The following is a 14096-nucleotide window of genomic DNA, read 5'->3' as shown; positions in this document are numbered from 1 at the left end:
CCCTCCGCTCCGCCCCGCCAGCGGTCAGCACTCACCCCAGCACGCCCCTCCTTCCTTAAGGAAAGAACTTCCTTACTGCACAGAGGGCTCCCGAAAGCTCAGCTTCTGACCTAAGAAAGATCCGGTGAATTTCTTTTCTGAGCCAGTGGCTGTTTCTGCGTCTCCTTTCTTTCTGGTGTTTAGAGTCTCCTTTCTTCGGCATCTTCTGTTAGAGTTCAGGATTCTGGTGCAGAGACTTCAGGCAGAGCCCCACGTACAAAGCCAGAGCAGAACGGTGTGGCTACAGCAGGCGTTTTACGGACATTAGAACAGAAGTCAGGTGTACTTTTTTCCACAAAAGAAATATTTAGGCGTCAATCTGGGCAAGTATTTTGTGGTGTAGGTAAGTGGCTGGTGGCATTTCCGGATTTTCTCTGAATAGGAACTTCAGCATACCGCGTTGCCTGAGCTGTGGACGCAAACACGCGGTGAGGTTGCAAGTGACGCGTCCACACCCACACTGGCTCGCAGCCTTTCCACGCGGTCTCCGAAGACGGTCCCCGCCGGCACCTTCAGGCGCGTCCTTCTCAGAGTCTTCTGTGCGCTCACACACCTAGTGTTCTGTGGTTTCCTGTTGCACGGAGTGTGTCTCAGAGATTTTTCTAGATTAGCACTCCCGGATTATCTCATTCCTCTTAGTGACCACATCGTGTTTAAGTAGTCTTTCATTTTTGCAGTCTTGGGGAGGATGCGTGTTGGGCAGATTCCTAAATGGAATTCGCTGAATCGAAAAGCACGTGGCTTGTAAGATTCGGTCCTGTGGAAAGGTTGGGCCAGGTTACACGCCCCTGGCCTGTGTGCCCCCACGTCCTCGCCAGGGTCTCCTGTGTCGTCAGACATTTTCATTTCTGCCGGAATGACGGAGAGCAGTATGGTATTCGTGTTTTGATTGTCGTGTTTTGAATTTTTAATTTTTGGAGCGTTCGGGCATCTCTCCACGTTGGCCACGTGTGTGTTTGTCCTCGTGTCTGCCTGTGTGTCCTCGGCCCGCTGTGGGTGTCGGTGACTTTCTGGTCTTCGTGCTCCTGTCCTTGGGACTTACAGAAGTTCGCCCTCGCACGTGCTTGCGTGTTTGTGGTCCAGGCTGCTTACGTCTGCACCCAGGCGTTTCGTTTCAGTGCAGGAAACACACTCTCCGGGACTGTGGCCATAGTAATCCGTGCTTCATTCTAGAATTTTTATGGTTTCTCTTTCTACATTAAAATCTTTGGTTCGGCTAGAATTTACTTTGACATAAACGAGGTAGGCATTCAGCTCAGCCTGCCCCCGAATGGCTGGCTGGCTCATTGCCACGCCCCCGTTGTCCGAATAATCCTTCTTTATATTTGTGTGTCTTTTCTCCCCGAGACCCTGTGACTTGAAATGTGGCCAGGTGTGTCGGCATCTCTTGAGTGTCCCCCGGGCCGCTTCCCGTCACCGAGCCTCGTGAGCGTCAGTCACCAGGAGCGACTCTCTAACTTCATCTTTTTTCTCCTTTGTACTTTTCTGGATTGTCCGTATGTAAATATTTTCATAAGGACTTTGATATTATTTCATTTATACCGTTTCTGTAAAAATCTTGGTGATACAGGGGCGCCTGGGTGGCGCAGTCGGTGAAGCGTCCGACTTCAGCCAGGTCACGATCTCGCGGTCCGTGAGTTCGAGCCCCGCGTCGGGCTCTGGGCTGATGGCTCGGAGCCTGGAGCCTGTTTCCGATTCTGTGTCTCCCTCTCTCTCTCTGCCCCTTCCCCGTTCATGCTCTGTCTCTCTCTGTCCCAAAAATAAATAAACGTTGAAAAAAAAAAATTAAAAAAAAAATCTTGGTGATACAGTTTCTTTTCCCCCTTTCTTTGTTTTGAGAGAGCATGAGCAGGGGAGAGGCAGAGAGGGAGAGAGAGGATCCCAAGCACAGCCCAACGTGGGGCTCGAACTCACGAACTATGAGGTCATGACCTGAGCTGAAATCAAGAGTTGGACGCCCAACCCACTCCAGGTGCCCTGATGTAAAGGTACTTTTAGGAACCGTGACCTGCATACTGAGGAGAGACCTTTTCCTGTTGAGGTTTTCCTTTGTTTTCCTGGTGACTCTCCTGCCGCTGTGAGAGGCTGGCCCTGCCGCGGTGGCCGTGCGGGCCTTGGGGATGGGAAGGAATTTGTCCAGAGAAACCCATCACAGCAGACAATCCAGGATAAAGGCCAAGAGGAGAGGATCTGTTTGTCCTGGAGGGGAGGCCACCAGAAACCTCCCTGGTGTCGGGAACTCACAGCCAGACCCCCCACCCTCTCATGGATCACATCGCCTCTCCAGTTCATTTTGGAGACGGAGAAGCGCCACCCAGGGTCCCGGAGCGCAAAGAACGTGGAACTAAGCTTTGCCCACCCACTGGGGCCCTCTCGTGGCCCTCCTCCCCGCAGCGCGGCCCCCGGTGGCTCAGCCGTGCGCTCTGCAAAGAGCCGGAGGTGGAGGGCTCTGAGAGCAGCCTCTCAGGACAGGACGGGTATGCCCTTGGCCCGGCCCCGCGGCTGGGCCCTCCGTGCCTGTCCCAGCTGCGCCCGCCCGGCCCGGGCCTCCAGCCCCTCGGAAGCTTCTCTCAGAAATCAGAAAACCCTCTCTGGATCCCCGGCGACTCTGATCAGGGTCAGGGTGTGGTTGTGGGAGCCGGGTTTTTTCTCCTTTGGGGTTAGAGTAGAAAGCGCTGCTCTCTTAAGAGACCTTCAGGCCCTGCCCGGTGGGAACAGATGTGTGGCAAGAAGCATGTATGCTTCTCCCTTTTACTAAAGGAAAGTTAAGCACTTTTCAGGGTCAGGAATGGAGCGGAAGTGCTGCAGAGCTCCACGCCTCAGCTGCCGTGTCACACGGGCGGGGGGGCGGGGGCACGGAGAATCAGGTGCTCCGCGTGCTGGGCCCGGGGCCGCTGCCCAGGTCAGCTGGGACTTGCCGTGCCTCACGCCTCGACACCTAGGATGAGCCCGTGTGGGGCCTGGATGAATTGAAAGATGCTGATTTATCTCCACCTCAGAAGCTGTGGCTCAAGTAAAGCGAGTGCTGCCGCCTTCCCCCGCACGCGAGGTAAAGGGTCACTGGCCGGTTCCGTGCGCCCCGGGCCGCGCTGGCCAAGGGAGGGCAGGACGGAGGGCCAGCCAAGCCGTGAGCACTGCGCGGGGGAGCCCTGTGTCAGCCTGCAGTTGCAGCCCTGAGCCGCTAGGGGGCGGCAGAGGACACTCAGTTCTTTGCTCCCGCTTCGGAACCCAGGTTTTTACTGCACTGGACAAACGCCCTGTGGCCCTGTGGCCCTGTCCCTTCGCGACCGTGACCGCTGAGAAGCCCGCTCTTTCTTTCTGACGCCCCTCCCCGCCACTTCTCACCGCACCTGAAGTGCTTCTCTCCGGCTCAACAACAGCAGAGTCCAGACGTCCTGGTGTCACATTCAGAGGACACGGTGGGACTCCAGCTTCTCCACACGTTTCCAGAGTGTTCTTTCTCCCCTTTCCCCGTGCGACTGTCACTCTGCCCAGCCTGGAGTGCCCTCTGCTGCCCGGCTCTGGCCTCGGCCCCTTGCGGAGCCTTCCGGCAGCCTGGCCGCTGCGTTCACGGGCCCGACCCCACGGCACCTGTTGCTAGTGTGTGTTTGCACGTACTTGCTTCTTTTCCCTCCAGAAGGAAGGGGGCTCTTGGGGGGCTGAAAGCATCTCTGAGCGTCTCTGTATCTTCTACAGTAACTAGTAGGGCGCCTTGTTTATGGGTGGTATGGGCTTTTTTTTTTTTTTTTTTTTAAGATTGTTGAATTAACAGTCTGAGAAAACCTTTTTTTTTTTAATTTTCTCTGCTTGTAGATTTCCTGAGCTTACTGGCCTTTGAACGGTCTTTTTCTTTGATCACTGTGATTTCATGACCTTGATCATGGGGCTATTTATTTTAGTATCTGTCTTCTTTATTTCTGAGGAGGGCCATGCTGCAGCCTTTCGTTGGCGGCTTTTTCATCTGACTTCCCGTCCGCTCACTTTGTGGGTCATTTTGTTTGTGCCGCAATGGACTCTGGTGGCCTGTGCTCCCAGCTGCCCGTGGCCCACATTCAGGCCGAACTTTGTCCAGGTTCACGCGCTGCCGGTGAAGCGGGCTCTAGGTCCTCTGCCTGCACAGCAGGAGGAGTGGGCGGTGGGTGGCAGTGAGCCTTGCACGGGAGGGGAGAGGTCAGGAGCCACCTGCTGTGTGTGTGTGTATTTTTGTAAACATCAGTAATGCTGCAAACAAGGGGACGTAGCTGTGGTTGTACATTTACAGTATGAGGTCCATCTGCGCAGATGAAACCCCTGCGGCGGACCCTCCGCGGGCGGGGGTGGGGGGGGAGGGGTGGCCGGAGTGTGTGGGGGAGGGGTGACGGTCCGTCTTCGCCTTTGCAGAAAGCTTGTTTCCTTTTGCAGTCTAAAACGAAGAGTTTATAAATAGTTTTCGTGTTTGTTTCTCATAGACTTGCTATGATTCTTGTAGATGAGAACTGCCATTTTGACACAAAAATAAAACTGTTCATATGGCTGTTTCTTAAAAGACTCTGCTGGGCTGCAGAGTTGGGATATTTGGGTCGGGTCTGGTGACCCTGTCGTGGTGACGAGGAATCCACAGAGAAGGGAACCCACGTTAGTGTGGCGAGGGCTGGGGTGGGGGTGGGGGCACCTCCTAGCAGAAGTCAGGGGAGGGTGTGGGGATGTTTTTGGGTTTTTTTTTTCCCCTCGTTTTTTATCTGGAGCAGTGGTTTTGCCTTCAGGGGGACATTGGGCAGCGTCTGGAGACCTGTTTGGTTGTCACATCTGGAGGGGGCCGGGGGGGGCGCTCCGACGTCCAGTGGGTGCAGGCCAGGGGATACAGCCCTGCATCGCCCTGGACACCCCAGGACGGGGAGTGACCCGCCAGGAGGTCAGCAGTGCCGCCGGGGTCAGAGAGCCCTGATCTGTGCTTAACGGTTCCTCTTGCGTCTTTTCTCCTTGCTTGTTTGGCACTTGCTTTTGAGACCTGTGTCTGCCCCTGTGAGTCAAAGGCAGCATTTTCTCCCCGGGTGGCCTGTGCACAGCTGCCCCGGGGTCATCCTGTGTTGTGGTCTAACGTGGAGCCCGCGTCTTGGGGTCCGGGGGTCCGAGTGTGTGTGTTTCATGGTGCTCCAGGGGTGTCCTCGGGCTGTCTGAAGTTTGAGAGCTCTCGGGCCGCAGTGATGTGTCCTGTCCCAGCCACTGTCCCCGAATTCAACCTGCCGAACGCCTCCTATCCAGAACGTGCTGGAATGTGAGATTACAGCCTCTGGTGACCGAGTGGGAGGTGACCCCTCCGCCAGGAAGGCCGGCGCGCCCGTGTGGACCCGGTCTGGTCGGCGTCACTGCCTGCTCAGGGGGTGCCCTCCGTTTGTCCGCTCGGTGATGAGAGGACACCTGACGGCAGCGCTGCGTCCTCCCAGGGAAGCAGCCATCAGCCTTCTGCTCCTGAGGGGGGGGGGGAGGGAAGAGCACGCGCAGCCTGCCTGCGAGCTGGCGGCGCACCCCTCCCCCAGGAGGCCGCATGGGGGGTAGTAGGAGGGGCCGGCTGTAATAATCACATTCATGGAAATACGCCCGCCCGCGAGGAGCCCCCGGCACACGCGCCGAGTGGCAGCCAGGCGGCAGCTCCGTGCGGCCATCTCTGTCCAGGCCGGCCTTCCCCGCCGGGACCGCTCCCTCTCCGCCCTCGGTCTCCGCTTGCTTCTTGGCTTTTGTCTCCTCGCCGCCTCCTCTCCGCTGCTGTCACACATGCCGTGCTCGCTCCGTCCCTCCGTCCGCCCGGGGCCGCGGGAGCTCCCGGGGGCCCGGGACGATGGGGTCGCGGTGCCGGCCCTCCGCGGCCTCTGAAGCGGAAAGCTGCGAGCTGCCCAGGCTCTGACGGGGGCGCTGCCAGGACCCTGGGGCTGCAGGAGAGGGGCTCGCCTCGGGTAAGAGGCCGGACGGGGGGGGGGGGGGGTGCGTGAGCGCGTCGCGGGGGTCGCGCCCAGTGTGCGGGCCCCGGGCCCCGCTCGGTCACGCTTTGCAGCCGGGCTGGCTTGCGCCGCTGTCTCCGCACGTCTGCCTGTGGTCTCGCGTTCTGCTCCCCCGACCTAGGGTTTTCCACTAGCTCCTTGGGGGCAGGTGTCCAAACCCTCGGCCTGAGATTCAGGAAGAAGCTCATCACCGATGTCGGTGGCCCTCCGGGGTGAGGTGAGAACTGCTAGGACAGCAGGAAGCAGAGGGACGGATTCAGGGCGATTCTGTCCCCTCTGGATCCACCCCGTGAGTTTCTGTTTTATTCTTTGAGTCCAGTGGAGCCGTTCCTGGGTCTGGGTAGCCCTCCTTGCAGGAGTTGGAATTGCACGTTCACTTTGGTCCTCGGGGTCCATTGCAGCTGTTAGACCGGCTGAGAATGTTTGAGTGTGGAAAAAATTAAGGGCTTCACAGAGAGGTGGCATCCAAATAGGTTTTAGGAACAGGTAAAGTGAGAGAGAACCGGCTTCCTAAAACCTGCATGGAGCCCCTGTTTTGGACTAAAGGGGTGTGGCAGCGCAGCTGGGCAAGCCGGAGGTCGCCTGCGGCCGGTCCCCTTCCCCAGGAGATGGGGGGGCAAGCCCGGGTGTCTGGGGGGCTCCCCCAGGGCCGAGCGCTCTGCCTCTGTGTCAAGGAGGCCAGTGTGAGAAAATGGTTCTCCCGCTGAGCTGGTGCGGCTCTGCTCCCTGCTCTGTGATCACACCCGGCCTTGCACACGGAGGCTGCACACGGAGGTTGGACGTCTGAATGCAGGCGAGAACCTTCTGCAGACCTCCAGCTGGATCCCGTGTTAGCTGCCGGGCTTTAGACAAGGGGGAGGGTTTTAAAACGGTTGTTTGCTAGTTCTTAGCATTTATCCAAAGCAGATGTTGTTAACTTTGTTTTTCTCAAGCAAACTTTTAGGGTACAATTTTATGACTTCGTCCCTTTTCCTGCCTGGAAATTTGACCTCCTTTCCCTTTGGTTGGCTGGCTAGTCTTGGAGTTCTAGGATTTATTAGATACAATGTGTCAATTCCCTTTAGTGTGTAAGGTAAATGGTAGAATAGCTTGTTTTTTCCCAGGACTGTTTATGGGGCTGTGTGTGTTTTGTTTTGTTTTGTTTTTTAAGATTTTATGTTTAAGTAATCTCCACATCCAGTGTGGGGCTCAAACTCACAACGCCAGCACCTAGAGTTGCACGCTCCTCCGACTGAACCAGCCAGGTGTCTGTGGGGCTGTTCAGTACATGTTCTGTCATTGGAGAAGGGCGGTGATGATGACAGGCCCATTCGTGGGGCAGGGTGAGGTGGTGGCTTGCCCAAGGTCACAGAACTAATTAGGTTCTCCGAAGAGATAGCTTCTCTTCGGAACTAAGGAGGCTTGAGTCATTAGGGCAGTGGTTAGATGAGCCGACCGGGGTGGGAGCAGAGTTTTTCTTAAAGATGCGAATATGGGGGCGCCTGGGTGGCTCAGTCGGTTAAGCGTCCGACTTCGGCTCGGGTCATGATCTCGTGGTCTGTGAGTTCGAGTCCCGCGTCGGGCTCTGTGCTGACAGCTCGGAGCCTGGAGCCTGCTTCCGATTCTGTGTCTCCCTCTCTCTCTGCCCCTCCCCTGCTCATGCTCTGTCCCTCTCTCTGTCAAAAATAAACAAACATTAAAAAAATATCCAAACTCTGTTATAAAGATGCAGAATACGGTTATAAAATCATTAACGTGTCTGCTCTTCTCCTAGTCTGTTAGCAGGTGCCTCGGGCCTCTCTGCTGAGTATCAGTTATGTTAGCCACACACTAGTTTAACTCTTTTCCGTCCACGTCGCGTATGCACATTCCTTCAAAATCTCCTAGGCCGTGAGTTGGCAGTGAGACACTTTTAAATCACTCTACACAAAAGTGAAGTCATGAGTCAGTCGTGGCAGACGAGCACAGTAAGCAGAAACGAGGGAGTCGGGATATTGCTGTTAACTTTTTGTGTGTTTACCTTTAATCACGGTACGATGCACACAAAATAACATCTATCGTTGTAAGTGTAGGGTCCGGCTCGCATCGTTGTGTGAGCAGTGTTCAGAAGTTTTCCGTCTCGTAAAACTGGAACTCTGTCCCCAGCAGCACCACGTCCCCCTGCCCCCTGCCCCCTGCCCCCTGCATTCTCCTGTCTGTCTCTGTGGATTTGGCTGCTCTAGGGACCTCACAGAAGTGGGATCCTCCAGCACGCGGCCTTTCACGACTGGCTGACCTCACCGAGCGTGCTGCCCTCAAGGTCCATCCACGTTGGGGCAGGTGTCAGAATTCCCTTGCTTTTGGAGGTGACAACGCAGTGTTCGTTTTTCCAAAGGATTGCCGTGGTTTTGACTTGCAGGGAGGAAAGCCCTCGGTTTTCTCAAGTTGGCAGACTTCCTGTGAAGGTGTGACGTGATCACGTGTGCTGTTGGCTCGCGGGTGCCCATGGGTTCCCGGCTTCAGTCACGTCCGTGTGCTCCGTCTGTCTCCGCCCCCCTCCCCCCCCCCCCCCCGCCCCTTGCATTCTGATCCCCGTCCTGAGGCCTATCTGTAAAGTTGAGGCTCTCAGCGAAGTCCCTTCACCATTACAGCTGTCTGTGGTCTCCATATCTCTGCGTGGTGTCCTGTCCCTGGGTCGTGCTGCCATTTTGGTTTGTGTTCTCCCCGTCTGAGATCTGATCCCAGGGGTTTCTCATGTCAGCTTGGAATTGAGAGTTTTGTGAAAGTTGGCTACACGTCCATCTCCAATGCCTGAGTTCTTTCTCGCCTTTTGAACTCTTCACACTGCGAGTCTCAGGGATTTCCGGGGAGACCGGGTGACTCACCCGTTGGGTGGGGCCGCGTGAAGCGTCCAGCTGGGACGGTCTGCACAGGTGTGGGGGCTGTGAGCACCGGCCCTTTGGCCTTGGGTCTGTGGAGGGGAGAGAATCTGCCTTCCTCCCACGGACAGTTCCCCGGATTGGCACCCGTGAACCCCAAAGCTGTTAGTAAATAGCTGTGTTCTCTCTAGAGCTGGCAGCAGCTTCCAGAGGGTGTAAGGAAGCTTGATGCTTCACTTTGCTGCTGCCGCTGCTGCTGCTGCTGCTGCTTTAGGTGGGGCTTACGTAGGTTTCTGAGGCTGTGTGTTTTTTTGTGCTTCATAAAACGTACAGGTCGGTAAAGGGTTTGGCTTGGGTTAGCTGGGGTTCCTCAGGTGCTGGTGCTCTCTGGAGGGCGGGGTTGTGTCCGGACACAACGTTGCGCTCCCCTGGCTTGGGGGCGGGGTGGGGGCGGATTGGACCAGGGTGTTTTCTCCTGTTTACCTTCTCCACACTTGGGGGGAAGGGAAGCGCCTTTCTAGACTCTTGGCTTTGCTTAAAACATTTCCCTGCTGTGCTGGTTTAAATTTGGACCCTTCTGAGCCACCGAAAGGCAGGGGCTGTATATAAGATGGGTGAAGATTAGGATTGGAAAAAGAAGACAAGTGCTGTGCTTTACAGGCGGGCAGAGGGAGCTGGCGCAGCCGGGGGGCCTGTGGAAGCACATCTTTAGCGCCCCGGGGATGTAGGACAGGGTCCTCCACTTGGGTGGGCGGCTGCCGGCACTCCTGCTGAGCAGGGACTGCCGTCTGAAGAGCTGCCTTTTCTGTTGAACTTCATGGCGGACGGCCGGGCACCTGCTCGCGGCCACGGCTGCGGCTGCGGAGCGGGGGAGCAGTGGCTGCGCCATGTGCGTATGGATGGGAGCTGTCCCTTTAAGACAGTCCTCCTTTGTGTATGCTGGTTGGAGCGCATTTCAGCTCAGGGGCTCTGCCTGCTGGTAAAATCTGCAGAGCAACATTGAAATAAAGAAATAAATGGAAGCTTCCCTTGTGTGGCTTTTCTGTTCACAGCTGAGCACAATGGCCCCTTGTTGTCGTGGGCACTTTAATCCCCTCGGTTCAACTGGAACCCTGCGAGGGACTGGGGAGGGCCCGTCCTGGACCGGTCCCCCTGCTGTAAGGGGGACACCTTGTCAATTAACCTTTGCGGGAATCATTCCCGAGGCCCCCAGACCCCCAGGCGCTCTGCTCCCCGCCTTTTGTGCTCAGGCCGCCGCCTCCCTGGTTGCGCTTCTTTTCAAGAGAAGGGGGCTCAGCCGCCTTCCTGGCACACAAGCGTGGCTGCAGCACGTGGCAGTCGGGGGAGGGAGGAGTTGTTTGTTGCTGTGCCATCTGGCCCATCAGCCGATCTTTTACAGTTTAACCCTCATGGCTTCGAGGGAAAGCCACGGCGTGGATACATGCCCTTCGGGGGGGGGCCCATGCTGCTTTTCCAGCAAGGCTGGGTTCGGGGTGCATGTGGCTGTAAGCGGCCTGCCGGACCCGGGGGCGGGGGTGGGGTGGGCTGGGTCACTCACCCCTTGGGCTCCCCAGCCACGGTTTCTATTCTTCTTGCTGTTAAGTGACACGAAGCATTTTCCCCGCGGCATCTGTTTTCCTCGTGGGCAACGTGGGGGTGAAGGCTTGTACTGAACGGGGCGTGTTACCTTGATGAGAGGCTAAGTGCAGGTGGTCCGTTTTCTTAAGTGCTGGGGTTTTCCTTGCCTCGGGAACAATTGCACGAGCATGATGAGATCTAAAGCTGCCCTCCTTTAGAAAGAAAAGTTCTCGGAAGATTTGCTGAACCAGAAGGGAAGCAGTGCTGTGACTTCAGGTGGCTGAGTGTGGGATGCAGGGGGGCTTAGAGAGCGTGTGGTTAATGTCAGGAGACGGCATCGGAGTACATGTGAGCAAACGTCTTGTTCGTTCTCACTGCAAATTAGCCAGAAGCTGCTTCCTTGTGACCACCAGGACACGGAAGGCCCGTCTTTCCTGGTAACGTAGATTGACGTTTTTTTCATCTTAAAAATGCAGTAGCACCTACGTGTATTTTTTTTTTTTAAGTGACTATTCAGGAGCCCTTGCTACCCCCCCCCCTTCCCAGACTCATTCCCCAGAAGCAGCCACTAGTAATTAACTTTTTCTGGCTTTCAGCGACCGGTAGGTGCTGCCACATGCATATTAATACTCTCATCCCGCTGGTTATTTTATCAGCGTCAGAGATGGTCTCTCGACCTCTCTCACCGTGTGTCCTCTTCCTCTTCACTCTCCCCCCGTCCCATTCGTTGGTTCCTTTATTTTCACCTTTGGAACTTCATTCACACGTTTCCGACGTCATTTTCTTGTTCCCGACTCTGTAGGTCTGTCGCTGCTTTTTGTAAGCAGGTGCCTGGCGCCCTCCTTGCCTTTCCGTTCGCCCCTCCCCCGGCCTCCGCTGCAGGTACCGCGTGATTTCCATTAGCCTTTGTGCTGTGTGTGCAGGCCGGCTCCGCAAGGTGACGGCGGATACGCCGCACCGTCGCGAGGATGTTCCTGCGGCTCGGCCCGGAGCCCGCGTGTGCTCTGCTGGGCTCCCCCCTCGGGAGCCGGTCCCAGCGCCCAGGTCCAGTGGACTCCCCTTACCTTCCGCTGCCTGCCGCCGGCCGTGGCCGCCTCGTGATTCCCCTTCGGTGTCGTTTTCTCTGTTTCCAGTGATCGTCCTGGTGCTGTGGAGGGCAGGCCCAGGACCCCTCCCTTGCCTTCCCGTTGCTTCTCTGGGGTGCGGCTCTCGCAGCCCGTCATCGGTCTCCTGATCCGATCCGGTCATTCTGTCCATGCGTGTGGGGGTGTGTGCTCCCGAGGGAGCCCCATCCTTGTGAACACGTTTTCCTCCTCCTGAGGGAGCACGGGGGGACAAACGTGGAGTCCTCCTGTGTCTGAAATGATTCTATTTTGCCCTCCCAGTTGACTGAGAATTCCAGGGTCAAAGTGGTTCCCGTGTGGACCCTTGAAAGCCCTTCCCGTCTCCCAGGGTCCAGCACGAACCAGCCACACCCTCCTTCCCCTCCTGCTCACGGAGGTTCTAGGATCCTCTTTAATCCTCCAATTCTTGAATTTGTTTTCCAACTTTGAACGTTTACAACGTATGTTTCTCTGTGGGATTTGTAAAGACCTCAGGACACTGAGTCCGTTTCTGCTGCTGTTTTCAAGTGCTTTGACTCTTTATTCTGCGGGAGTACCTCACCTTTATCTTGTAATCCTTTTCTGGCGGGGGGACAAAAATACGTTTATTTTCTAGGAGTGTGTTCTTGCGTTGTCCCTCTTTCAGGGTTTTCTGTTCTTTTCAAGTTTTCTTTTGTTCCGCTCCAGGGTGGGCTTTTGCTGTTTCTTGTTCGGGCCGTGGGCTCCGCTGCCTCCGTGGGTGCAGGAAAGACACGGGGCAGGTTCGATGGGAGCTCCGCGTGCAGGGTGGGCCTCGTGTGCAGCGGGGAGAGGGGGGGCTGCTTCAGGCCGGCTGGGCGCGGCCCTACTTTGCTGTAGGACAGCACCCGGGTCCCCCAGCCTAGCTGCTGGCCCAGTTCTCCTGTTTTGCCTCGGGCGGATACGTGTGCAAGAGCTTCGATGTGCGGGGTGCTGTGGACGTGGCAGTGGTGGGCACACGCGGAGTAGGTCTTCCAGAAGGGGTCGGCACTCTGCTTGCTCTGTCCCTGAAGTTTGTTGAAATCTCTTCTGCCAGTGGCCCCTCTCCCCGTAGTCTTTGATGTTGTAGGTTTATAGCTTTGTAAAAATGCCTTTACTGTTTCTAAAATAGTACCTTGGAAGGGGGAGGGCCAGCAGCACATTCTGAATTTAGAGCACAGAAACTAGACGGTGGCCTTCTAGAGAAACGGTCGTGTGTGAGCGCTCACCCAGAACGCCTGGGTGCTGAGGTTCTGGAAACAGAGCAGCCACAGAGAGTTTCCATGTAGAACGAGAAAAATCGGTTTCTCGGGGCGCACAGCGCTCTTGAGATACAAATTTTCTACACGATGGTTCTGGTTTTCGTCAGCCTCATTCTGAGGACTTAGTCTTGCCTCCGCCTGGGCAGGGACTCGCTGATCTGATTAAGCCGTCTCTGGCTCCAAAATCAAAGCCTGGTGATTCTCCCCCATGGAACGGCTATTAAAAACGAACTGTTGCCTCACGTTTTCAAAACCTGTTATGTTAGAACGAACGTTTGTGTTCCAGGACCTCCGGAAATTGTTTCTTAAAGGGACCTTCCGGTCCTCGTGGATTAGAAAATCTGCTCTGTGAAATCCGGAAACGTTAGCATGAACTCCTTTAAAGCCTGCTTTTCTCTAGAAGGGAGGATCTGCGTTTCGCCTTTTGTGTGGTCTCTCAAAGTAGGGTTGGCTCTGACTAGAGCTGATCTGTGACTCACAGGGGAGCACTCCCTCGGGGCTCTCAGGGACACAGCGAGGCCACTCCTGGAGGGTGACCCAGCCTGGGTTTCGGGGGTCCGCCGGAATCCCGCAGCCTCTAGCGTTAGTGGGACCCCGTGCATTAGTTCTGCGGTGACCTCACGGCCACCGTTAAGAAAACGAAGGGTAAAATAAAATGATGGTGTCAGTGGGCTTCGCGTGGGGAAGGCATGGTTTTGACACCGTCGTGTGTGGAGAAGATCGGGTCGTGATGGCAAGTGCATTTTTCAGTGCGTCTTGGGGAAGTTTAAAATTTGGGCACTTCTGGACAAGGGTGGGGGAAAGCTGGGTAGACAAACGACAAGCCATCTTACCTAATGGAGCTAAGTTACCTGTGCTGTGGGTGTCGTTGTTGTGTGTGCTGCTTCTACCCTCTTGTGTTGTCTTCCGTGATTTTCATGAAACGTTTGGGGAAGGGAACTGGCCCCTGCGTGCCGTAAAGTTTCGGTGTCACAGTTCGAAAGAGAGTCGTGGGTCCTACGCTTTCAAGCAGGGCTGCTCTTCCAGCTGCGTGCTGTCCGGGCGAAACATATACGCCGCAGGGGCACGTGGGTGGCTCGGTCGGTTAAGCTCCGACTCTCGGTTTTGGCTCAGGTCACGGTCGCGCTGACTGTGCGGAGCCTGCTGGGGAGTCTCTCTCTCCCTCTCTTTCTGCCCCTTCCCGGCTTATGCTTGACTCACTCCTGCTCTCTTTCTCTCTGTCAAAATAAATAAATGAACATTAAACACAAAAAGAAACGTAATATGAGCTGCGCATGCAGCGTTACTTTCTAGTAGCCCACGTGA

At 56.0% G+C, this 14096-nt stretch overlaps 1 protein-coding gene across 3 annotated transcripts in view; it reads left to right on the top strand.

The window, feature by feature from the left end:
• Nucleotides 1-14096, top strand: part of CYTH1 (cytohesin 1) — an 80308-nt gene that overhangs the window by 43393 nt on the left and 22819 nt on the right. The window contains exon 1 of one of the 3 annotated variants that reach the window (XM_047833693.1): nt 5628-5969. The exons of the other annotated variants lie outside the window; for them this stretch is intronic. The gene's annotated coding sequence lies outside the window, so the exon portion shown is untranslated. Of the gene's footprint in view, nt 1-5627; nt 5970-14096 lie in introns of those variants that run through there. 3 annotated transcript variants of the gene reach the window in all.

Source organism: Prionailurus viverrinus, chromosome E1 (genome assembly GCF_022837055.1).
Source record: "Prionailurus viverrinus isolate Anna chromosome E1, UM_Priviv_1.0, whole genome shotgun sequence".
In the NCBI taxonomy this organism is placed as follows: domain Eukaryota; kingdom Metazoa; phylum Chordata; class Mammalia; order Carnivora; family Felidae; genus Prionailurus; species Prionailurus viverrinus.
The sequence above is the reverse complement of the archived record's forward strand: the minus strand, read 5'-3'. Positions and strand labels throughout refer to the sequence as shown.